The 26,305-nt window shown below is 43.6% G+C and overlaps 1 pseudogene; it reads left to right on the top strand.

Annotated features, from left to right (window-relative positions):
* Positions 1-3,104: 3,104 nt before the first annotated feature.
* Positions 3,105-26,305, top strand: part of LOC141957897 (prokineticin receptor 2-like) — a 42,878-nt pseudogene continuing 19,677 nt past the window's right edge.

Below are 26,305 nucleotides of genomic sequence, written 5' to 3'. Positions count from 1 at the left end.
CTTCCTAGAGAGGTAGTCGATGACCCGTGCCTGTCAGTTTTGAAAAAGCATTTGGACAATGCCCTTAACAGAATCACAGAATCATCTAGGTTGGAAAGGACCCTGGAGATCATCTAGTCCAACCGTTCACCTAGCACAGTTCCCACCTACAGCATATCCTTAAGCTCCAAATCGACCCTACTCTTGAACACCTCCAGGGATGGGGACTCCACCACCTCTCTGGGCAGCCCATTTCAACGCCTAACAACCCGCTCTGTAAAGAAATGCTTCCTAATATCTAGTCTGAACTTTCCCTGGTGCAACTTGAGGCCATTCCCTCTTGTCCTGTCGCTTTCTACTAGGCTAAAGAGGCTCAAACCCAGCTCTCTGCAGCTTCCTTTCAGGCAGCTGTAGAGGGTGATGAGGTCTCCCCTCAGCCTCCTCTTCTCCAGACTAAACCCCCCCAGTTCCCTCAGCCGCTCCTCACAGGACATGTGTTCCAGACCCTGCACCAGCTTTGTAGCCCTTCTCTGGACACGTTTGAGTAACTCTATGTCCTTTTTGTAGTGAGGGGCCCAAAACTGAACACAGTAATCAAGGTGTGACCACACCAGCGCCAAGTACAGCACCAAGTACAGGGTTAAGATCCCTTCCCTATCCCTGCTGGCCACGCTATTGCTGACACAAGCCAGGATGCCATTGGCCTTCTTGGCCACCTGGGCACACTGCTGGCCCCTGTTCAGCCAGCTGTCAGTCAACCCCCCAAGGTCCCTCTCTGACTGGCAGCTCTCCAGCCACTCCTCCCCAAGCCTGTAGCGCTGCTGGGGGTTGTTGTGGCCCAAGGGCAGCCCCCGGCATTTAACCTTATTGAAGCTCATGCAGTTGGCCTCAGCCCATGGCTCCAGCCTGTCCAGGTCTCTCTGCAGAGCCTCCCTACCCTCGAGCAGATCAACACTCCCACCCAACTTGGTGTCGTCTGCAAACTGACTGAGGGTGCACTCGATCCCCTCGTCCAGATCATCAATAAAGATGTTAAACAGGAGTGTCCCCAAAACCGAGCCCTGGGGGACACCACTCGTGACCGGCTGCCAACTGGATTTAACTCCATTCACCACAACTCTTTGGGCCCGGCCATGCAGCCAGATTTTTACTCAGCAAAGCTTGTGCCCATCCAAGCCACAAGCAATCAGTTTCACCAGGAGAATGCTGTGGGAAATGGTGTCAAAGGCCTTACTAAAGTCAAGGTAAACAACATCACAGCCTTTCCCTCATCTCATAAGCAGGTCACCCTGTTGTAGAAGGAGATCAGGTTTGTCAGGCAGGACCTGCCTTTCATGAACCCATACTGACTATGAGACAGAGAGTCTAAACAATCTTAGATTGATGGTGCTAGGTATGCTGTTACTACCACCCAAGAAATACTGAATCAGGACCACTGCCTGTGAATACCTCTGCACAAAAGGCAGAGATAATCGCACTGGCTCGTGCTTTAGGACTAGCCCAAGGCAAAACAGTAAGTATTTACACAGATTTGAAGTATGCCTTTGAGGTAGTCCACACTCATGGAGCAATTTAGGAAGAAAAAGGACTGTTGAACTCACAAGGGAAACACATCAAACATGGGAAGGAAATTCTGGAACTACTAGAAGCTGTACAACTTTCAGGAAAAGTGGCAATCAATCATGCATATTAAGGCCCACCAAAAGGTGAACTTGGATTTAGAAAAAAAAAAAGAACTGGCAGACAGAGAGGCAAAACAAGCAGCCAAAAGAGAGGTAAAAATAGAGGGAGTTTTAGTTCCTGATGGGCAAATCATCCCAGAAGGTAAGCCTAATTATACTAAAGAAGATCAAAAGTTAATTACAGACCTGGAAGGATCATATAATGAAGAAGGTTAGGCCATCACTCCCCAAGGGAAGGCAGTAATTCCCTCTTATTTAGCTAGACACCTGGTACGAGAGGAACACAGGAAAGGGCATTGGAAAGCGGAGGCCCTGTACCGATATTTGGTCAAGAGTATTAGAACTAGAAATCTGTATACCATAGTAAGACAGGTAACTCAACAGTGTGACCTTTACCTCCAGACTAATCCTAAGAATACCCCTATTCTAGAAGCAGGCCAGATTAGAAAAAGAAATAGACTGGGACAACAATAGCAAATTGATTTTTCAGAACTTCCAAGAAAAGGGAGGTATCGATATTTACTGGTATTAACGGATGCCTTTTCAGGTTGGCCAGAAGCATTCCCCACTAGATCTACCAAAGCCCAGGAAGTGACAAAATATTAGTACAAGAAATAATTCCACACTTTGGGGTCCCAGCGACTATATCCTCAGATAGAGGACCGCACTTTATCTTAAAAGTAGTTCAGCAAATCAGTTGCCGTCTGGGTATAGACTGGCAACTTCACACTCCTTATCATCCTCAAACTAGTGGCCAAGTAGAAAAGATAAACCATTGTGAAACTCGGGCAAAAGTCAAACCTGACCTGGCTCCAGGCTCTCCCTCTGGCACTTTTGCACATATGAGCAAAACCGAGGGCCAGGGAAGGGTTGAGCCCTTTTGAAATGTTATATAGCAGACCTTACGTGGTACAGAAGAGAACATCGATGCAAATTGGGGAGGAAACTATAACTTCATACATAATAACATTAAGTAAACAACTCAATTAAATTAGGGAACATGTATTTGGAACTCGGGATAGAGGGTTAGATGAGCCTGTACATAACATTCAGCCTGGAGACTATGTGTATGTTAAGTCTCTTACAGAAAAGACGTTGGAACCACAATGGGAAGGGCCATTTCAAGTGCTACTCAGAAATTTTACGGTCGTCAAGATTAAAGAATACTGAGCCTGGATTCATCACACCCGAGTAAAGAGGGCCCACAAATCCCCATGGAAGGTTACACAAACTCAGCCGGGAAGACTACGCTTCTCACGATAAGTCTAATAATTTCCTTTCCCCAAATGCCTGGTCAAAGGTTCGCTGAATGGCCATGGTCCCAAGCGTACATTGGGTATACTAGAAGCATGGGTATAACCAATACTAACTCAACCTTGACTTTAGCTACTGTAGTGATGCAGAGAACAAAGGTGTATACAAAAACTGAATAAAAAGACGTCAATGGAGTACCGCAATTATGGAGAACGGTAAGGCAAAAGATTAAAGTAGGGTGTCGAGTAATGAATGAAATCACCCATTGGTCAGTGCATCAGATTACAGTGTCTGAGATCAAGATATTAAATCCCAAATATATCGTGTCAAGTATTGGTCATATATGTGATCCAAAAGATCTAGAATACTAGTATAATTTTACTTTGACTCAACCTGCTATTTCTGTGACATGTCTCTAGACCAAGGATAAACTAGGGCTATCCTTTAAGTTTAACATGGTGACAACCCTAGTGACAACCACAACTGAAAGCACGGTGACCATGACAACCACAGCAATCACTGTAAATCTTACACCCAACGTATACGAGGTCGGCCCATATGTGATCAGACACTTAGACCAACAGCAAGTGCTGATCAATCCAAAATGGTCTCTAAAAAAGGTAGAATTACAGATACAAGTTAACATTTCTTATATAGAGCCACGTTGTTCCCCCTTCTTACAAACCTCAGACGAAAGATGGACAACTTGGCTAAGGAAAAAGGGAAATACCTACCGGAAAAAACCACAGAGAGACCTAACTGGAGTATTAGAAACCAAATTAGGAGTGTTAAATTCAATAGATTCAGAAGTAATCATAAACAAATTAGCAGCTACTGCAAGGGATATATCAAAATTACAACAGCCATTGAGGTCTTCACTATCAGCATTAGAGGTACATCAATGGGCAATGTCAAAAATAATGCCAGATTAGGAGCAAAAAGAAACAAAAGACCACACACTTATTGCTGAAACCTTGGGAGCATTACAAGGTGATATCGCCATAGCTTTAAGTTGCATACAAGCCCAGTTATGGATACAAACAGTAGCAGAATCTGTAATAAAGAAAGGAGAGGAGGGTACACTTCCCACTAAAATTCAAAAAAATAATTTGGGGTAGTGCCACAGAGACAGAGAAAAAGTTACAATCATAGTGGAACATGGTCAACTTCACCTATAGGCCTGACACACATACAGTAACAACTTTTGTGTTAACCATATATGATACAAAATTAATCACCATACACCCCATTGTAAGTCTTGGAGTCAATTACAACGAGACTCTACTGTACCCCTTTGAACATAAGACCTGGGCTATGAATACTGATAATAAATAGCAAGCAGTAGATCTCGAACCCTGTATCATGAAAGAACAACAAAGATATATATATATGAAAATAATACCTTAATAACCCAGGATACTTATTTAGATACTAACCAAAAAATATGCCACTTTGAAACATGCCCCAACGTAAATTTAAGGACCATTATTGTTTATACCGGAAAGGGATGTGCATGTTTAAGGACACTGTGTGACACAATAATCATAGATGGGCAAGAGAAGAAATTGATACAGCATCTAAATTATTATATTTAGAATTTCACCATCATCCTGGGGTGTGATTTCACTTATTCTGCCCCGGTGGTTACACATTCCCTCTTAAAAAGCAGCCTCATAGTAAAGGTACTTCCTGTCCCCATAGGGTTAAGTGTAAGTCATATAGAAAGCCTATTAAAACACCCAGACTTACACCGGATACTGGAAGAAGTTAAGGAAAAAGGGCAAGAAACCTTACTGACAACCTTTCATGATGGGAAAAGGATAAAAAAAGTCTTAAAGATGGTTGAGCAGGAAGGGAAACATAATTAGTGGGATATACTCTTCTGCTAGTTGCCGACAACTTAAACACAGCCCTTCACCCAGTGATTGCTTTATTAATATCTGTAACAATTTTGTTGATCCTTACTGTAGCTATATATGTATAGATCTGGAGACTTACAAAACACTTGCAAGCTATATATGACACTTTATATCACAATCCGAGCTTTAAACAATAAATAAACTAATTTGTAGGATAGTACTAACATATTATAAGGCAAGGGAAATAGATTAAGAGGTAGATAAATAGGTAGTAAAAGAATTTACTAAGTAAGAAGAAAAGGGGGGAATGAGACAGAGAGTCTAAACAATCTTAGATTGATGGTGCAAGGTCTGCGCAAAAACAAGGGGAGGCGTATGGGACTGTTCGAACAAGACATACCAGGTGTTGATAATGTTGCTAGGCGATTATTTCCTAGCCCAAAGAGAAGTTTCTTATGGTCCTTGAAGTTGTATGTTCCAGCAACAAATCATCCTAGATTCTAGCACAAACTGGCCTGGTGGTTTGGCCAGGGCCAAGGGAAAAACTGAGGCTGTGCAAAACGACGAGGTGAAAAGTTCATCAGCGAGAAAGAGGAGATACTTCATCTATGCGACCCTCGCCCATAAATCTGCGACCACCGAACAAGGCCAAAGGAGCTCAATACGCAGGCACAAAGAGAGGAGACCTGATTACCATGAGAAGCAAGGGGAGGCGGGGATAGGCTATGTATATGTATAGGCGTTCTATGAATATGCACTATTCTGTAACATATAAGCCGGACGGGAGCTGCAAACGATGCGCATGCTTGTGGTGGAGCGATCCCCCATGCGCCCAGCGCTAAATAAACATACCCACTTTATAACTCCAAAAGTTATAGAGTGATTTCTCCACAAAACAACTAGGCTTGGTCCCCTGGTTGTCCATTATATGACTTTCAATGGCACCCGAGATGACCTGCTCCATGACCTTCCCTGGCACCGAGGTCAGACTGACAGGTCTATAGTTTCCTGGATCGTCCTTCCTGCCTTTCTTGTAGATGGGTGTCACATTTGCCACCCTCCCGTCCAACGGGACCTGCCCAGTTAGCCGTGACTCCAGGTAAATCATGGACAGCGGCTTGGCGAGCACATCTGCCAACTCCTTCAGCACCCTTGGGTGTAACACATCCCGCAGACTTGTGTGTATCCAAGTGGTGCAGCAGGTCTCTGACCACCTCCTCATCAACTGTGCTGACCTCAATCTGCTTCCCCTCCCCAGCTCCTGAGGCTGGGTGTCCAGGGAACAGCCAGTTCCACTGCTAACGACAGAGGCAAAGTAGGCGTTGAGCACCTCAGCCTTTTCCTCATCCTTAGTTACCATGTTTCCCTCTGCATCCAGTAAGGCAGGGAGATTTTCCCTATTCCTCCTTCTGCTGTTAACGAATTTATAGACACATTTTTTGTTATCTTTTAACAGCTGCAGCCAAGTTGAGCTCTAGATGTGCTTTGGTTCTCTTAATGTTCTCCCTGCATAAATTCACTACAATTTTATAGTCTTCATGAGAGACCTGCCCCCTCTTCCAAAGGCGGTAGATTCTCCTTTTGTTCTTGAGATCCAGCCAAAGGCCCCTGTTTAGCCAGGCCGGTCTCCTTCCCTGTCTGCTTGTTTTTCAGCACACGGGAACAGCCTGCTCCTGTGCCTTTAAGACTTCGCTCTTGAAGTATAACCATCCTTCCTGGACTCCCATACCCTTCAAGGCAACCTCCCAAGGGATTTTGTTAATCAGTCTTTTGAACAAGTCAAAGCTAGCCCTGCGGAAGTCTAAGGTGGCAGCTTTACTAACCCCTCTCTTTGTTTCTCGAAGGATCAAAAATTTGATCATCTCATGATTACTGCACCCTAGATGGCCTCCAACCTTTACCTCCCCCACAAGCTCTTCCCTGTTCACTTGTACAGCTCTGAAACGCTGCTACGAAAGGTCAGAGTATTTTAATACAGCGATGGCAAACAATGAAACGCATTTCCTGCCTACAAGTAAAGAGGAAAGCAGCACTAAATCTGCTGACATTTAATTTTCCCAGTTTAAAAACCCACACCATAGTACCAATGTAAGCGTTCCATGAATTTTAATGCTTTTACTGCATATACTGCAGGAGGGCAGCTGTATATGTATAAAAAAGAAACACTTCTTTTCCCTAAAACCTCGGTTGCTTTACAAGTATTTAAGGTGGCTACAGAAAGTGCACGGCACACAGTCAGGCTGACCCAGAGCCATCTGCTGGGAGCACAGAGTCTTAAGCAGCAATGAAAACAACTTTCTGGATCCCACCGAGTCTGGCAGGATTTCTTGCCATAAAGAGAGGTTTATTGGCAGCACCTCCCATCCTTCCCAGCTGCTAACAACATCCTCGCTGTTTCATTTGAAATGGAAAATACGAGCATGTACAACATCCTGTCAGTGTCATTTGATCTAGAAGAAAAGTGGATTTTCAGACAAAAAGAAAAACAACATATACATTCAAGCCAGGCCAACTCCATTAACAATGAAGTTTGCTGACTTTACTCCTTTACACACAGTTTGCGAATTTTAGGAGATTATAGAGGAAACACATACCTGTGCACACGCTTCTTCTGGAGACCTGATGCTACTAAACAAAGTGGGGAGGTCTAGTGTGTAAACTGGAAACTTTTCCAGGGTGTGTATTACTGCAGGTGCCAGATGAGAAGCGTGCCCATATCCTGGCTCTCCGACTAATAAGAACCGTGTCCTGCAAGATGTTGGCTGATCATAAGCATTTCTAGAACAGTAAGAAGAAACTAAGTTTGAAAATGGAAGTGATGACTAGACACACAGAAGTTAAAAGTGTTTGTACTACGCACTTTTCTCTTTTGGCAAATACTCTTCATCTTCAAGCAAATAATAAGGCGGTCTGTGATCGGGAAGACCATCACAGCCCATTTTGTTACAAACTGGTACCATACTTGCCCTAAGAAAACCTGCCAACCCGCAGCACGTCTGCTCTTCGCTGGGCGAGGTTAAGTACCAGCTCTTAAATCCCACAGGGGGACTGTCCAGCTCAATACACACATGGTAACTGGTCAGTAACCTGATATGGGGGAAACCACCTCTCTTCCAGCACCCAGCAATCTGGACCTCTTCACTGCCCCTACACACCAGTTCTCAGCAGGTCTTGAGTTTAAATAACCATGAGATCTCTACATTGGTCAAGTTTAGCTGAAATTTGGCCACAGTTACTGGCGACGGTGGGAAGGAAGGGACAGAAGCCCATTTTTAGACAAAAATTAACACGGGCACTGGAACACAGTAGCTGTTATCTGAAGTACACAATTGGATTGGTTTCAAGGGGTATACTGAAGATGGAGAAGATTTACATTTATTCAGTCACTCTGATTGTTTCACTTTGAATTGTGCATTAATTTCCCAGTCATCTTGCTTGACTCGCACAAAACACATTTGTGAACAGCATTTGCTTTTTCCACCCCAATACTTTTGGCAGCTTTACTGGATGAAGTCAATGATCCTAGAGACCTAACCAAGCTCAGCAAGTCCAAAGATTTTCTGGACAGCACAGTGACAGACAGTGATAAAAATAACTGACCCACAGTGACGACAGGAATCTGTTTTGTCAGATCTTGGCTTATGCAACTTCCACAGTAAAATGGCAAAAGTTTAACATAAACTCAGTAGGCGAAAGGTAGAAAATGCAGACATCATTGACGTTTTTCCCACAGTGGTTCAACAAACCATTTCTCAGTTTTGTTTCTGCTACACAATTTCCTGCTGGTTTCACAATCTGGGAAGGCAGAAGGTCAAAAGATGGCTACACCAATCCATAGGGGGTTTTTAGCTAAAAGGACAGACAGCACACTTCTCTGGTCTGGAGTCTTTCGAGGAATACCAAGGGTTAAGCCAACATGTTCTAATAGTCTGTGGACCACTGAGGGCTGGTCTGGTCAGTTTGATCGGTCATGACAGTGTACTCCGTCCGTTAGAACATCAGTACCCAGCTGGATCTTCACGCTTACTTCTTGCAAATACTGATCACCCACCCTCCCCAACAGCTCTTGACTCCTTCATCTACCACCCCTCGCACCACAACTGTTTACAAACCCAGACATCTTCAAAATGGAAACATAAAGGGGATAAACGTTTACCTGCTGAAATTCAGGAGGTTTTCCTTTTCTCTAGCGGGTGTATTACGAGTCGGCTCATCTTCAAAGGCAGATGGCGCCTCCTCATGGCTGTCAATCACATCATCTCTTCAACTGTCTGAAAGACAAGACCAGTTTGTTAACCTTCCTGAACAGTCCAGAACTTGCTCTCCCACTAACAGAGCTAGTTCTAAATCAGTGCTGGAAACCACTTGTATTGGAGGGCACGTGCTGAAAGCTGTTTTCTGAGGAGTTCCTTCTACCACAGATCTAAGGAGACTGCACGAGTCTCTACGAAGCTGTCCTATATCCCATGATTTGCATAAGCTATTATCCCTCTGTCAGTGAAAACCTGGAGGTCCTTTCCTTAGAATAAAGATGATTAGGAACAACTTCTGTAGCTCCTGGAGCAGGTTCCCCCACTGGATGTGGGGCAAGTAAGTGGATGCCATGTCTCAGACTAAGGAGTCAGACTACAGAGACCAACACATCAGCTCAATAAAGCTCCTTGAAGGTCGGTGAAAGAGGAGAGAAGGGAAAGGGGGCAGCAGGGAGGGGATGCAATTACCAGTCCCCAAGCCTCTCTGCTTTGATTTTGTTGATGGCGTTTTGTCTCTGTTTTACCAATGCAAACACATCTCCCAGCTCTACTGGGAGCAATGCTGGTGCAACATTCTCCAGGAATTAGCATCGTAACTAACATCACAGATTTCCATTAATCGGGAGCAGAGTTACTTTACACATTTATTTGCTCGCACCAACTGACAGACTAAATCTGATCAGGGTTGATGCAGTCACGAGCATGAGCTTACATATGCTGTGCAAGCCAAGCCCTGAAGCATCCACTCCTAAAACATTCTGATCTCATGTGCAAGCGTACAGTGGGATCCACAAACGTTTCAATCCAGAGACTATGGTTAAAAGTCATGACACCTAAACCAGTATCTAGCTTAAACCACTTGTCTTGTGGTCCTGACATTCTTCCAACAGCAATAAGCAGCATTCAGGTAAAAACACCCTTGTCTCCCCATTTAAACATTGATTTTGAAAGAGGGGCCTCGTACATTAAACTTTAGATCCGTCTCTACAAATTACAAAGACCATGTTAGCTACTGCCAGAAACAGGGTGCTCTAGCGGAGAACGCACAGCGCTCCACTCCAAAGGGCGAGTCGCTCGCAGCTCCCAGGCAGCGCTGTGCACGTGCATATTACAACATTCTACTGCCGTTACAGCCAAGAGGCTTGCCTGTGTTGATTGCACAAACCAGAACATTTGCCCTGGCAGAATTTTAAAGAAGTTGATGTTCTTGTACCTTGCTGTTGGTTCTTCTTCAGTGCAGCCTCTGTGTAGGGAAATACTTTCTGCAAGGCTCGCAGAATTTCTGCTAGTGTGTTTTCATGCAGTGGTTTGGAAATAGGGGGTAGCAGTCACCCAGGTGAAGTCACAGCCCTCTGTGAAGCTGGAACAATCTTCTGCATAGCCATGACAAAATCCTCTGCTCTTATTTTAATAGAAGTGACATCTAACTGCAGCTTCTCACGACTTTCATATATGTGAGGACAGCAGCGGCGCAAAGCTCAGAGGGCAGTTTCGGCACGTAAGGATTTAATGTCAGCACCACAGTATCCTAATAAAGACAACAAGAAGCAAATGTTAGGTCAGTCTCAGGCAACACAGAAATCAAGGTCACGGTTTCTAAAGTGCAACACTAAGAGACTTTGTATACAGCCCAAAATTAACTGCTTAAGAGGGAATGTAGTGACTGCACTGTGGAGGAGTTTTGTTATGTGCCTTGCAGCTTGATATCCTGCACTTGTGAAGCAGCCTCACAGTCAAAACTTTGCTCCCAAGAAAGATGCCCAAAACCAATTCTACGTTCTGATGGACAAAAAGAAAATCAAAAGCCAAGAAGCATCTGACTTTGCTCCCCAGACGTGACAGCCGCCTCACTCTGCGGCACGGCACAGGAGCTGGGGTACAGCCTGGCACAAGCGCAGATTCCTTGGGACTCAGTCACACACAGTAACTCACTTTGGTTTCAAACTCACCAACACATTTTTCAGCTAGCTCTTCAAGAAACACGTCTGATGGCTTAGGGTCCCAGCCTCGCGTGTGAATCTTTAAAATCTCCTTTCTGGACTGGAAACAGAATGGTTGCCTTTCAGTTTGTCCTAAGTTTTCTCTTAAGAAAACCTCAAAAACACAAAACAAAACCACAAAGACCCTCACAATAATATAAACAACTCTCTTCTCCGCTAAACTTTTTAAGAATTTGAAAGCTCAGTTAATATGCTCTCAGCATTTTCAAGCAGGACATTTAATCATACTCAACTTGCTCCATTAAACTCTTCCTGGGGGTCTGCAGGGAAATCAAATGCATTTAGAGCTTCCATAAAAAGCAAGTTTCCACAAGCATGAGACCTACTGATCCTGAGGAAGAACTGGTAGTAAAAAAAAAACAAACCAAACACAAACACACAAAAACAAAACCCAAAAAAACCTCATCTGCAAACAAGAGACTTTTCACCAAAGAAAATTCTCTCAAATTTAGCAAAACTTCACGGTGACAGTCTCATTAGTTCAAGTTTGCTTTTCTGCCGGTTCATTCAGGGAGAAGAGTCCTAGCACAACCTTTCAAATTGCTACACTTGTAACAAGGAATAATCATTCTGACTCAAACTCCTGTCACTGATCCAGAAAATGTCAGATGTTGCCCATCCTCATCATCAATGAGCAAGACTTTCACTGAAGTGTTTCCTGGTACACGGGTTAATTGTGGCAGATTTCTACATTTCTTCCACAGTAGGGAATAACGTATTTGATCTGTTCCACAGCACCCCCTCTCCTGTTGCTGAAACCAAGAAGCGAGAGCAAGAATGCTTCAGGCTGAAAGTGCCTAAGTGGATTAAATAAGTAAGCCAGCATGAACCGCTTTGGGAATAAAACATTTTCATTCACTCCCGCACCTTGATAAATGTTTTTGTTATCAAAAATGGAACGCTTGTGTGCATTCTTTCAAAGATGAGAGAGCAGCAATTTATAACTAATGCACACATTCAGTCTTTCTTAAACACTTCCTTGACTAGAAGCATCCCATTTTCTTGGCTGGTCACAGCAAAGCCAAAAGTAATTCTACAACTTCGCTGAAGTCATCTTCATCATAAGCATTCAGGACCAGATCAGACCTCCAGAGCGCAAGACAGTCTCCCCAATATCCCTCTTTTGTCCACGGTGTACAATACTGGTTCTGACTTTCACTGCTCCGTGATGCTGCATCATTACATGGTTTTGTTATAAAGATGGACTCTGCCACATCAGCATTAAGACTGAGCTGAAGTTCTCACCTCTTTATTTGGCAAGCTCAAGAGGAGCTCTCGTTCAAAGCGTCCCGTCTTCGTAAAGACGGCATCCGGTCTGTTGGTGGCTCCAGTCACCACAACCTCTCCTCTGCTGGCCAAGCCATCCACGAGTGCCAGAAGTGTGGACACAATAGAGCTAACAGGAAAATATCATTTTCATTCGCTGGTTTAGTAAATGTTGTTACCTTCTACATGATCTTCTCCAACGATCACTCCAAAAGGACAAGCTTTTAATTGATTTTTTTAACTTATTAGTGACTCATTTGAAGAAAAAAAAAAACAGATAAGGTAACACAAGCCTTGTGCTGATCTCAAGCTTAGTAAGTTGTTTTCAATTCTTGTTTAAAAATCATCGGAAATTTAGGAGCATCGAATTACTAGTTTTCAGGATAAATGAATGTGTCACAAACTTAAATAGGTTGTGATCTTCTTTTCACAAAGATCAAGCAGCTTCTATGTAGGTACCAAAAAAATGTACTACCTGTGAATTTGGTCTTGTTTGCTGCACCACACAGGAGCAAGAGCATCTATCTCATTAAAGAAAATAATTGAAGGTCGCATTTGGTAGGCCTGGAATGAGAACACAGGGATATTGACAGAAGCAAACCAGCACTATTTTAAAGGGAAAATGGATGAAAAACGTTATGGTTGGAAGGTCACAGGAACTAGATTTTTCAGACCAGCATCAGGGATCTCTACTAACTGAATGAATGGAGTAAGTGGCACAAGTGACAGAAGACAGCGGCCTCTGTCAACTCCCTGAGACTGGGTGACAGGAAACAAATCATACCAGTAGTTTTTACAGCTCTTCGGCAGCCCCTGAGAACAGAGCCGGGACTTAATTCAACTACAGGTTCTGGAAGCAAGCTTCTGTTATGAATTTAAATGACCTTGCTTTTCGCCCACATCTCCTTCCCTCCGATCTAAAGCCACCATCTCTCTTGCCTCTTGAAACCCTTTTTGTGGCTGTTATTTAGGAGGGGTTTTGGGGGTTCTGTTTTGGGGCATTTTTTGGTGGCAGAGGGTGTGGGTTTGCTTTGTGAGGTTTTCTTCTTTGTTTTATTAATCTTTCCCAGCACACCTCAAGATTTCAAGCTCCCCAAAAAACCCACTGGAAAAGGAAACCCTGACAATCCCATTTCAGTGGAAGGAACTGACAAAAGACAAAAAGGCGTGAACTGTTCTTAAAAATACTGACCACAGAAAATTACAGATACAACTCGGACAGAACACATGGCACATTTCAACCTTACTTGATCAAATAATAAATGAAGCTTTCGTTCAGATTCACCCACCCATTTACTCAGGCAGTCAGTACCTTTCCTCATAAAAAAGGCTCTTCTCCTGTCACCTTGGCTACATTCGTTAGCAAGTGTAAGTAAGAAAAAAACGCACAACTCTTCTCTCCTAAGCAAAAGACTTCTTCTCTGCAACAGCAGCAACAGCTGAAGTGTGAGAAAAGACAAAACGGATGGAAGTTTTGTGTTCCTACACAATTCAACAAGGCAGCAAACAAAATGAATAAAGAGGATAACACAGATGTACAAAACCTTGAGAAAGAAGTCATAGTGTCCCAGAAGGACACTTCCAAAACTGCTGACAAACCAACAGGGCGGTTACAGCACGGGCGAGCCATACAAGAACAAGCTTCAGTGAAGCATGAGACCAGGCTCTAACATGAATCACCAGTTTGTTTTTCAGTGATGCAACTGCATATTCATTCTTGTTTTCACAAGAAGCAAGATTTGATAGTAAAGCATTTCATTCTCCTTCAGAAAGCTTTAAGTTACTGGATTTGGTCTCTCAGGCCATCCACTGCTGATGACAAATGAGGAGGAAGTCTAAAGCTGGGAGGGTATTCGGCATTTCCAGATAATCATACTCTTCATCTAAAAAAAAACCAAACCAAAACTAACAACCACACCGTTCTTTCAAAGAGAATTCCAATGAATAAAGAAGCAAAACACTGAAAGATTTATTTTTGTAGTAGTTTTAAGCTACTGAAAGAACTTGAAGTCCTATTTCAATATCCACAATCGAGTTTTGCTGACCAAGAATATGTAAAGCTAACAATTAAATCTCTAATAATTTCATCTCATAACACAGAACTAATTTAGCTGTGTCAGAAGCAGACACATTCTTATTTTAGCCCAAGCACAAACACCCACTGCAAGGGTCTAGTTGCAAGTCCTATCAATTGTAAAATGGGTACCTGGGCCCTTGAAAAAAAAAAAGAAAAAAAGAGTCAGTGGGAGAGACAAGTGGACTTCCAAGCAACAAACTACAGGTGACTACCAGTAGGTAATCCCTTCCTGCTTATGAACTAATCAAGTTGCCTTGTACATAGAACTCGAAAGAAAAACACCACAACCCCACCTTTTAAAAAGGCAAGACACCTTTGAAGTGTATTCTCACCACACACTCAATCTTTGAACCCACACATATTCTGGATTCAATCCGTTTTCAATCAATCACTTTCTGCTACTGCTAAAAAACGCCACCAGTGCTGCTGAAAATTCTGAAGCACGGGAATATATTGATACCTCAGTCAAATATGCTCCAGAAAACAAGTGAATTATAGTTTTAAACAACCTCTGTTACCTTGGCGTTTGAACTTTCAATCTCTCAAGGAATTCCGGGTAAAGCAACGGATAAACAACCATCTCTCTTAAAGCTGAAATGTGGTCAGAAAGAATGTGGTGGGCGGAGGAAGCAAGCAGCCGATTCAATGTGAATGATAGAGCAAGCTTCAACTTTATTGAAAGAAATCACACCTTATATAAGCACTCTACAATAATCATGTGTACTACTCACAAATGTATTGGATACATGTAAAAGGCTACATTATAATATCCCAGCCCCTTGTGGCATTTCAGATATGACACAACATCTTCCCTCTTTTGGCCTGCCTTTTTTCCCAAGGTTGTTTTACCATCAAGGCCATTGTGTACCTCAGTTTCTCTCTTCATTAACATAACAGTCTGTTGTTAGCATAACTGTACCCTGGGTTTTTTCCTTTGTTTACCTCAGATGGCTGCAATCAGCTCCTGCAGAGACCCATGGCCTTGCTCTCTGCAAGCTGTTCTCCAGCAATTCCCCCTTTTTCTTTTTGTGCAGGCTGCACAAGCATAAGTTTACTAATATATCTCATTATACAACTATATGCTATTTTAATAATTACTACAATCAGTAATACTATTCCTAATCACCACAATAAACTGTCAAAGGTACCCTATCAAGTACAAAGCATCCCATACTACCCACATGCAAGGGATATGACTAATCACTACAAAATAAACAGTAAGGAAAGTACGGTACTAACATTCAGATCCGCAATTGCTAGGGAACCCTGGATACAGCGAGAATTTAGAGCGCCCTTCCTCACAAACTGGAAACCCTAGGTGAGGCATCCAAAGTCGCTGCAAGCAGGTCCAGCCTTTAAATCAACAGGCCAAAATAACTGGCAACTTTCTTTGAGTGGAAACACCTGATTTCATCCATCTGTTGAGTTCCACCTGGAGCCTGGCCAGCACTCCAGGGGGAAAACCAAGGGAGTTTCTAAATAAGGTTAAACACTTGAGTTCTTAATTCTTAATATTACTAAACAAAGAAAGTGGAATATATACATTCTTACAGCATCTTATCCTTATTAGTAACTACATTTCATCTAAACTACATTTTGCACAAGTGACTAGTAAGCCTATATATTTCATTAAGGAGTTACAATTACTGTTAGCATTTTCTCTTAAAGAATTGGCAACTGTAGCATAGTTTGTTCTGTTGCAGTAGCAAACATTACTCAGACATTCTGCTTGAATGATCAGTAGAAGAGACCGCAAACTGTCGGCACAGGGGCACCCACAGCACCCACAGCTGGATCCTGAGTGCTGGCTGCCTCTCACCCTCAGGTGTGGTTGCACACACCTTGTCGGTGACCATTGGAGATGAGACCTGTGAAGACACAAGCATAACCTCTTCCCCAGGTTATTAAAGGAAATGGTCCTTCCCAGTTACCCCTTTCTAGGTTTTTGTTAACACTTGAGCTTTGCTCTGGACTTCTTGTCGATCTGGTATCTGTGATGAAAAATGACACAATACTGGTGACATCTGTAACACAGGGGAGATGTTTAAAAGGTTTGAAGAGATGGAGTCTTTCTGGTATTCAGGGCAAGTTGCAGTGATGTCTTTAGCTGGATGCCTTGATAAAGAAAACTGTTTTTGTATTGCTCTGGCATTCTGGTGGAAAAAAAAAATGCATGCGTTTTACAGCAGAGCAAATGGTTGACCTGGAGCCAAGATCTCTCCCCCCTTTTGTTTTTGCAAAAGCACTTTCAAGATCTGGCGTGCTCTTTCTACGATGGTTTGTCCTGTGGGGGAATGCAGTATACTTGCGATGCTTGTTAGCTATACGGTGAAGATCTTGTTTTGCTTTCTCTGTAAGTACTTTGGGTGATGTTAGTAAAGGATCTTTTCACAAAATATCAAATAAGCTACGCAGATCATCATGAGTTAGGCTCACAATGGCTGTATCTAATTTATGGTTCCTAACAGTGTCTGCAAATCTTTTAAAGTCTTAATAACAGTTTTAAGTTGTTGCAGGACAATACACACAGGTGATTCGGTTTACAAGGTTAGTGTCAGGGTGGGTTTCAGGGTGGGTTGTGCTACAGTGGTGATTAAGACAAATTTGATCCAATTTGAGTTCCTCATTGAGTCATACAGTCATGACCCCAAAATGCAATAGGGGTTTTCCAATATAAATGGATGAATATTTGTTACCCAGTTTTCTGGGCTCCTTACATGAATGAGATCCTTGCTTTAAATTGTTACAGCATGACCACCAACCCTGAAAAGCATTTGAGGTACCAGAGCTAACAGCCAATCTGCTCACAGATATTATGGTTACATCTGCACCAGTATCTAAAATGCCTGTGAGCTCAACAGATATTTCAGGTTTAACGAGAGTACATTTTACCAGAAATTAACCTTGTGTCACGTTTAAGTCCAAAAATATTTAAGGGGGACCTGCTGATCCAAATCCTGAGTAATTGCAGCTTCTTGGTATACTATTAGGGGGAGCCGCAGTAAAATAAGCAAGCTGAGTAATTTTTTTTGACCCTTTTGTTACTGAACATAGGGGTACAGACCATAATATTGATTTTTCTCTTCGTAATCAGTATCTACGACCCCTGGTAAAACAAACAACCCCTGTAAGGTTGCAGATGATTTTTTAACAATATTTTCATTAGGCAGATGGTTCAGAAGTGCACTCTCTCCACAGAGTATGCACCTAAATTCAAAACAACAATCAACACAGAATTACTGCCTCCTGCTAGAGGAGGTATTTTACCTGTAACACTTAGAACACTGAGCCCAAACAAACCACAGAACCGATGCCCCAGCGGGCGGGCACTAGGACCCTGTAGTTCCTGGCCGGCCGCTTCCCTGGCCGGAGAACTCGGAGCCGCAGTGGGCCGCGGCTCACACACACACACAATCACACAGGCACACAGAGGAGCTCTTGACACTTATTACTCACAACATAAAGCGACAAATATTACAAATACGAAGATTCCATTAAGAACATACAAAGCCTGTGCTGCATAACCCTGCCGCTTTTGGCAGGGGGTGTGCCGAGAGCGCAGTGCCGGGCACAGCCGCAGGCGGCCGCTCCGCGGCGGGGGGGTCGGGGAGTCCCCGCGCCGCTGCCGCCAGCTCCGAATGTTAAGCATAGAGATCTACACGGTCGGTTTTTCAGATAGAGTACTGTGTCGGCGTGAATGCCGTTTTTTTTCTTAAAAGTGTTAGCCAATTTTTATGGGGCCAATCGATATCCCTGAGCCATTGCCTCCAATACAGCTGTTGTAGTCTGAGTTTTTGCAGCCCGTTCTTATTAATGCTTGTCTCTAAATCTTTAATAACAGAAAAATGCCGTTCCTCCCAACGTGGCTGATGACTCGGCTCATAGCTTACAGAGTAAGAATTTTTCTTGCCAGGTCCATATTCCCTTGCGCCAAAGCTTTTTTCGCCTCACTTTTATCTACGGATCATCCCCAATTAAGGGAGGATACAGACCAGACAGTCCAGATTCTTTTTCAGGATTTACAGCATCAGGGTCTAAAAGATTATCACACCATTCTGCTTCTTCAAACAATAAATTTGGCTCTTTAAAGTGTCCCTTAGCCTTGCCCAGACCAATCAGCGTGGCTAAGTTTTTTATCGGACTTACTCCCCGCTTTTCTAAAAAGCAAAAAGTCTTAGGGCTACCTCTTGTTCCTTGTTCCTGCCCAGGCAGACTTCTTTTAATTCCTTTCCTGTATCGTAGCTTGATGACCTTCAGTAATATCTCATCAGTAGCTAAGGACCAGTGCTGGCTTTTCCCAGGTTTCCCCAAATTCAGCCTTCATTATATAATTCCTTATGGCCTTTCCTGGTTATACCGCTTCGGCCTATTCCTTTGTAGCCCCCTCGGTTTGCAATATCCCCTGAAGCAATATTGTGGATCCGCTGCTCCGAAGTCAGACTTACAAATCCCGGCGCTTCAGGAGATGGCACACATCTATTGCACCAGGCAGCGACCTTATTGCCTTCCTGCTCTGAAAATCCGTTCCGCCGCTTCCCGGGTTCCGTTCAGTGGAAAAGCAGAGTTCGGGTAACCCTGTTCGGTGCGCCGGAGGAAGCAAGCAGCCGATTCAATGTGAATGATAGAGCAAGCTTCAACTTTATTGAAAGAAATCACACCTTATATAAGCACTCTACAATAATCATGTGTACTACTCACAAATCTATTGGATACATGTAAAAGGCTACATTATAATATCCCAGCCCCTTGTGGCATTTCAGATATGACACAACATCTTCCCTCTTTTGGCCTGCCTTTTTTCCCAAGGTTGTTTTTACCATCAAGGCCTTGTGTACCTCAGTTTCTCTCTTTGTTAACATAACAGTCCGTTGTTAGCATAACTGTACCCTGGGTTTTTTCCTTTGTTTACCTCAGATGGCTGCAATCAGCTCCTGCAGAGACCCATGGCCTTGCTCTCTGCAAGCCGTTCTCCAACAAAAGACCACCCCACACCATCAAATCGGACCTAAAGAGAAAGTCAACAGAACACATTTCTGCATGATAAGGAAAGCTGCGCCCTCAAATGAGGTTCTGTCAGAAATCACACGTCAGCACAAGGGGAACGTTCTGGGCGGTTTTCAAATTGCTCGAGAGAAAACTGTAAACCAAGGTGGTTGTAAACAGAACATTACTGAAAGCTTTTGCAAACCCTGGAAGCATCTCCCTGAGACAATGAACTAAAAATACTCACCGAACAATCTATTTGCATTGGATCACCATCAGACAGACTTGCTCCAATTCTCATTTGATCCCTGGGAATTCCCTTTAATTCGTCTTTCCCCAAGTTTACTGGAAGACACCTGGTTTGAATGAAGGAGAAAGAGAAAGGCGCTTTCTAACTCAGGATGCAGCTAGAAGGTTTTTGCTTTTAGGAGGATGGCAAGTGAATGCAGAAAACTTTACGGATGTCCATAAACTTCCTACAGAGCTAAATATTCCTTCAAATGGGTTTACATTTAATATCTGTGAGCAAATAAAGGAAAATGGTCCCTCCAGATATTGAGCTGTTAATTATTTTTCAAAGCTAGAGTCTGAACAGGGTGGCACGTTTGCTCTCATTGATCTTGAGCTGCACCTCTTGAAACATTCCATTTCGGAGAGGAAAATTCCTAGGAAAAGAAGGAAATAAGAACATATTTACCTGAACCATATCTGTGGAGCAAAGAAGGAAGTTCTGCGTCATTTAGGCATTTGTTCTCTTAACTCTCCTAACCTGAGAGTGTTGCAGCTAATGCCAGGCAAGCCTTGGACTGCTTCTACACCAAGAAGCAGAACTTGGCAGGGGGTGGGGGGGGCGGGGCAGAATCAGCTTCCAAAGCTAAAGCTCCCCTCTCCCATGCTTTTCTTGTGGATAACTTGAGCTTCATACCTTCTGAAAAAAATTATTGCAGCAAAGTCTTTCATATAAAATTAGACTTTAATGAAAAAAAAACCAAACCCTGTTATTTCAAAATTGGTTCTGAGGAGCAGTCAAGTTTGACCATGCGTGTCCTGGGATTAAAAACTACTTAGGAGAGTTCTTCTCCTATTTCTGATCCATTTCTAACTGCATTCAGAGGAACATTAAAAGATTTCCTTCAGGAGGACAGCATTTAGCCCCAGGAAACCAAAGGGAACTGAAGATACCCTTTTTTACACCTGTTGATCTTATGCACATGGGTATTTCTGCAAGGAGGAGGAGCGCTATTTGCTTTTACTAGGAGAGGAAAGCTGTGATGACCGTGAGAGGGGGCTTGTTCGTTTTACAACCCAAAGTTTCATTAGGAGTCCACGAAACTAAGCCTCACACTGCAAAGGGCAGAAAACAGACCAGATTCTTCTACTTCTCGAGACTAACTTTCCAAGAGGGACTTCCATTAGCAGTCAGTGGAGATGATGACAGAAGTATGAAGAACGCTGCTACAGGAGGAAATAAGACTTTTCTAACGTCACATCCAAACCAAAGGGTCACCAATGTTAATCGTAACTAGCCGAAGAAACTCAGCAAAATTTAATCCTTTCCCTCAGACTACCTATAAACAAATGGGGAAAAAACCCGGGGGAAAGGCCAGGCATAGCAATAAGCTTAAGTGAAGTGCTATAGACTGCTCAGGGAAGCAAAAGACACAAGCAACAGTCTTTTTGGTACATCAGGAACAAAAGGATACCTAATGATAACACAAAGTGCCTTATTTGACAGAAAGTCTTCAGTACTGAGACATCTGCCAAAGGCAGAACTGTCTGATACACAGCTCTAACAGTCTCCAGTGATAGCTTGGTGTGCAGTGATAAATATTGTCTGTTCCAGTAATAACCGACAGCAGCTAAGGTGAGGCACCAGGCCACTAGATCCAGCTAAAGCACGTGCTCGTCATCACAGGTGTTGCAAGAGAGGACATAATCCGGAGGAGAGTCATAAGAAACATGAAGAGAGTCAAAAAGTATGCCTCAGAAAGAAAAGCTCTACCTCAAACTGCTCTGTTTTACAAAGACATGTCTGGGGACAATCAGAGGATACAGACACATTACCCAAATGTGGTAACAGAGGGCTTTTCAGTCTAGCAAAGACACAAGAACCACTAGCCCGAAGTTAAATCGTTTCAGTTACAAAAAATGGCATCTACTTCTAATCAGCACAGGGGAATTCATCTAACAATACAAGTGAAGCAGACTGCCTTGCTGGCAATGTCTAAAGACAGTGAAAAAAGGGTGTTCTAAATGATGCGTGCTCGCTCAAAGAGGTCTCCATCCAGGGCAGTCCTCCAGCTTGCCTCATGCAGGTTGCTTCAAACAGGGCTTCTGCAAGTACTCACAAGCTTCCTTTTTGTGTGACAAATCCTTCTAAGCAAAGCCAAACAAAAAACAGACTGCTGGCCAAAACCAAGACCACAGCTTTTAAAATTCCTCTTTCATTCCTACCTTGAATGGAGTATTTCTTTTTCACCTAACAAGGTGAAATTTTTCACAGCAAAATCCACTTCTTATTTATACAATGCTTATATGCACATTGACATGCCCAGGACACTCTCTGTACTTCTCTAGCGTCAAAGGAAGTGTAAAAGGAACAAGCTTTAGAAAACTCTTTTCTCTTAGGATATTATTAATAGCAGGAATAATTAATAAATATACATTGCTTAATAGGTTTCATACAGCACAGGTGCTCTAGGGAACAATACTGACATCTTAAGCAATTTAGAAAAGCTAGGTAATGAAAAGCTAGACATAGATTAAGTATATGTTAAATAGAACGTTTTGAGTCTTTTATCAGAAATCTAAAAGTGAATTATGACAAAGATTGTTCAGAAGATAAGTAACCATGATGACTGAAGGCTGCATCAGTGAGCAGTGGTGTCCGAGGAGGAACTGGAACAGAATGATAAGAACTACACAAAACTGTGGAATACAATGGACTTTTGAAATTGATGATGAATTGAGAGCTCAAAGTTCCTGGAAAATCACCAAAGACTCTTTGTATTGTATGTTATATCATATAGAGAGAGGGTGCTTTTTGTGAGCGGTGGCCACTCCCTGAGGTGATGGCCCAACACTGAGTTGTTAATAAGGCCAGCCTAAAGGTGCCTGCAGTCTGGTGAAACCCTTTAACAGTAAGCGGACCTATTCCAGCTTGCAGACCAAGAGACATCTCAGCCACTGCCATTTCACATGACACGGTGCAAAGGAACCTACCAGAAAGTCCAAGCGGCTCAGAAATCAAGCACAAGTACTCCTAGATAATGTTCTCTACCGCAGATACCCTGAGCCCTTTCAGGGACCCAGAACTGCCTCCGTTACCTGGTTTAGTGAAGTCAGTGTTAATCTCCCGTGCTGCACACCCTGGTCTAGGGGAGAGCCGAGCATCAGAAGGCGTACCCAAACCCCGACACTGAAACAAAGAGCTTCACTCAACAGTCAGGATTGCGTATAACTATTAAGCAGGTATTCATTATTTGCAGCGCTGGGCAGCCCTGGAGATCACTCCACCGCAAGTGCCACATTTACTAACAAAATGCTCTGAATGATACGGTGAGAGACAAGAAACCAGGCACGTGAGAAACTAAGAAAAACAGACTGAGAAAGCAAAAGTTGAGGCTGATCGAAGGAATGACTCAAACACTCACAAGACTAAACTCTGAGTCACAGGGCGCACAGTGTGGAGGTTGAGGCTGACAAGGCTGCCCAAATAATACAAGATGCAGTTGGAGGAGGGAGCTCTGTGGAGACAGGACAGCTCTGCTCTGGTGCACCTGGTCAAATTTCAAGGGCCAGCTGTCCGATGAATGAACTTTGCTCCATTATTCACGGAAGGCATATTAAAGTTAACACCCCTCAATATGCTAATGAAGGCTAACATGACCATGCTAATTACCTCATCCCATGTACACCCCTCCCCGTACATGGAATACGTAGGTGTGTGGGTCAGCCTAGGGGATGGACCCAAGGGAAGTGTGTATAAATCACGGGGGAGGCGGGAAGTGCAGTGAAGACCGATGCAAGCGAAAAAGACGGATGCCTCCTGGAACCCTCGCTGGTGGGATCAATGCAGAAACCCAGACTGTGATCTGTATTTCCCTATTCCCTCTATCTCCCTCTTTTCCCTTTTCCACTAAGAAATGCAAAACATATTGTATTGCTTGCCACAACTTGCCATATACCTAGCCAATTACTGCGTGTCCACTTGGTACATTGTGGGTGGCCAATAAAAGTTTGGACTTTGAGACTTGTTGTCTGCTCCGTTGGGGTTTTGGGAATCTGAATCACTTGTCTCCCTCATCTGAGCGGGACATGACATATAGACAAAAATCATACATATGCATCAGTTTTCTTAGGAAAGGCAGTCTTATGCTAATGGATTCTCAGAATTCATTTACATAGTCTGAGCATGCATAGTGAAACTAGAGTGAGGGTCTTCTCCCCTCCTTAGGGATCCACGTAGCCTTTCTCACGCTGTCCGTTAGTAAACTTTAGGCTTCTCATGTCCATATATGATCACAGTTATCTCATCTGTCTTTCAGTTCCTGTTTGTTCCAAGGAGGTTAGTTTAGACCAGCTTCCAGTTACTTATCTTGACACGGGCATCTTCTTAGACACTTGGTTTTTTAGGTTCGTGCTGTTAGTGCTATTAGGAGTTTTTCAGACTGTCCAAGGTCTGTCTTATCTCTACTAGGCAAGGAGTTAAAGGTTTTTAAACATCTTACAAGGAGGTAATGACTACATTGACTACAATGACTACAGAGGGTAGTTATGAAAAACTATAGATGAAATTCTATACATTACAGTAAAATACGGGAAAAAGAAAAGCTCGTAAAACACACGTGACGTCTAACGTTAAAACGAAATGTAGCAACTTCCCTTCAACACCCCCACAAGAGTAAGGCAGACACCTTCCCCAGTTTGGCCCACACATGCACCGCACTGTTCCTCCACGCTCACCCCCACCGGGCCGGGCCTGGCTTGGTTCAGCCCGCCTGCCCCCGCAGCCGGCAGCGTTGGGAGTTCCCGGCTCAGCCGCTGCCCCTCCCCGCCCCCCACTTTCCCCGTCCCAGAAGAAGCGCGGTAGTTTGTGAAGCACAAGATGGCAGCGCGGCTGTGAGTGAAGCGACTAAGAACAGCAGGGAGTTTTTCCGTGTGAAATTTATTGAAGTTCTCAGTTATCGAAGTGACGAAATGCAACAGTTGCTGAAGAAAAAAATGGAAACAGCGAGTTGAGAATAGTGCGAGATCCTTCGCATGGGCTCTTTTATGATTTCAGAAGCTAAACAATAACAGTACAACACAAGTGACATCCTACTTCCTTACATTGTTAAGTAACATGAGTGAGCTTCAGAGAACAAATACCTCACAAGATCTAACTGGAGAAAATGAGTTGACTTTTCACACTTCAGAAAAAGGGAAGGCTTAAATTTCAGACCATGTTTTATTACTAATCAATCACATCAACAATCATAACTGTGAATCAACTGCTTCCAGAACAGCAGGGAACGACACAGTCCACTGCGTTGTAGAGTAGCTGCCACAGCAAAGCCACCACTGCATTTCAGGAGAGAGGCTGTTGCTGCAGTGCAGGGCACCACAAAACGGATCTTCTAGATACAGCTGTGCCAGCTGGAAACGGGAGTGTCCTTAGGGGCTCCCCATTACCCATCAGCTGAACGTGCACCGTGCCTACAGCTGCTGGCAGAACACATTGCTCAGGTGTCTGCAGCAGATCAGGAAGCAAAGTCAGATCCGTTAGTTCCTGCCTCTAAACTGACAGAGCGGATAAACCAGCAGAGTCGGATTACCCACCTCTGGCACAGTTGTTTCTGGTAAAGGTGTGACTCATAATCTCTGGGAAAGCAACAGCAACAAGAGTGGCAGCACCCTCAGCCCTTGCTGTGGTTGTTTAGTATCTGTGTGTGGTGTGAGGCTGTGAAGAGGCAGCTTAAAAGAGCAGGCACACCAAATGAAAACACTACTGCCTCCCAACTGCCCAGCATCGAACTCTGCCTCCCTCACAGCAGACGCGTTTCATGGCCGTAACTCTCCTCGCAGCTGAAACGTATATAAAGGCTCTATCATAGGTACCCTCTGTCCAGCGGACAATAACCTCGGAGCACATGCTGTGAGCACCCTGACTCTGTGAAAAACCTGTGTGGCTTCTCTGCATACACAGGGAGGCATGAACAACAAAACCCCCTCCCTGAAATCTGCTGCTTTAGGAAGCTGGTGAACTAACAAAGTTAGTTTCACTGCTACAAATTAGGTCACAGCTTCAAAATGGGACAGAAATGGTGTTGACAAGCCCCTTCACCAAAGGGGACTCCTGTCTGGTCACAATCTCCCAGCACAAGGAAACATCCATGTCATACTCGCTTTCTCATCCTGGCAGGTAAACAGCAGCCCTCCTCTGCACCGGCCAACTTCCAGCACCCCAACCTCGCAATTTTCCTGATTCTCCTCACTGCAATATCCCCTGCAGATCAGGTCCTTCTTGTACCCTGTCTCCTGCAGCTAGGCCCAGCTTTAAGCCTTTCCCCAGCTGTTGCCTAGGATAGCAACTTTTAGCAACGTTTTAATGGTTGGACTAGATGATTTCAAGGTCCTTTCCAACCTAGATGATTCTGTGATTCTGTGAACTTCTCTCCTACAAGGGACTGGAAAATCCTTATCACACTGTAACTGTAAGAATGCAACATTTTAACAGTGGATTTTGAAAGAATTCCAGAAAAGCGGCTATTCGTATTTTATCCCTGATGAGCTTTATATCAGCCTGCTAACTTCAGGTTTAAAGTCATCCCTGCTAGAAACAGAGGTCATTTTCAGGTTCCTATTAAGTGAAAACCTGCAAGAAACCAAACCAACCCCCCCAAATCCATCCTAAACACTGTGAAGACATTAACAACCAACAGTACCAGCAGGTTGTCAGTGGGCTATTTTA

Source organism: Athene noctua, chromosome 1 (assembly GCF_965140245.1).
Source record: "Athene noctua chromosome 1, bAthNoc1.hap1.1, whole genome shotgun sequence".
NCBI lineage: Eukaryota > Metazoa > Chordata > Aves > Strigiformes > Strigidae > Athene > Athene noctua.
This window is presented reverse-complemented; position numbering and strand designations above follow the sequence as displayed.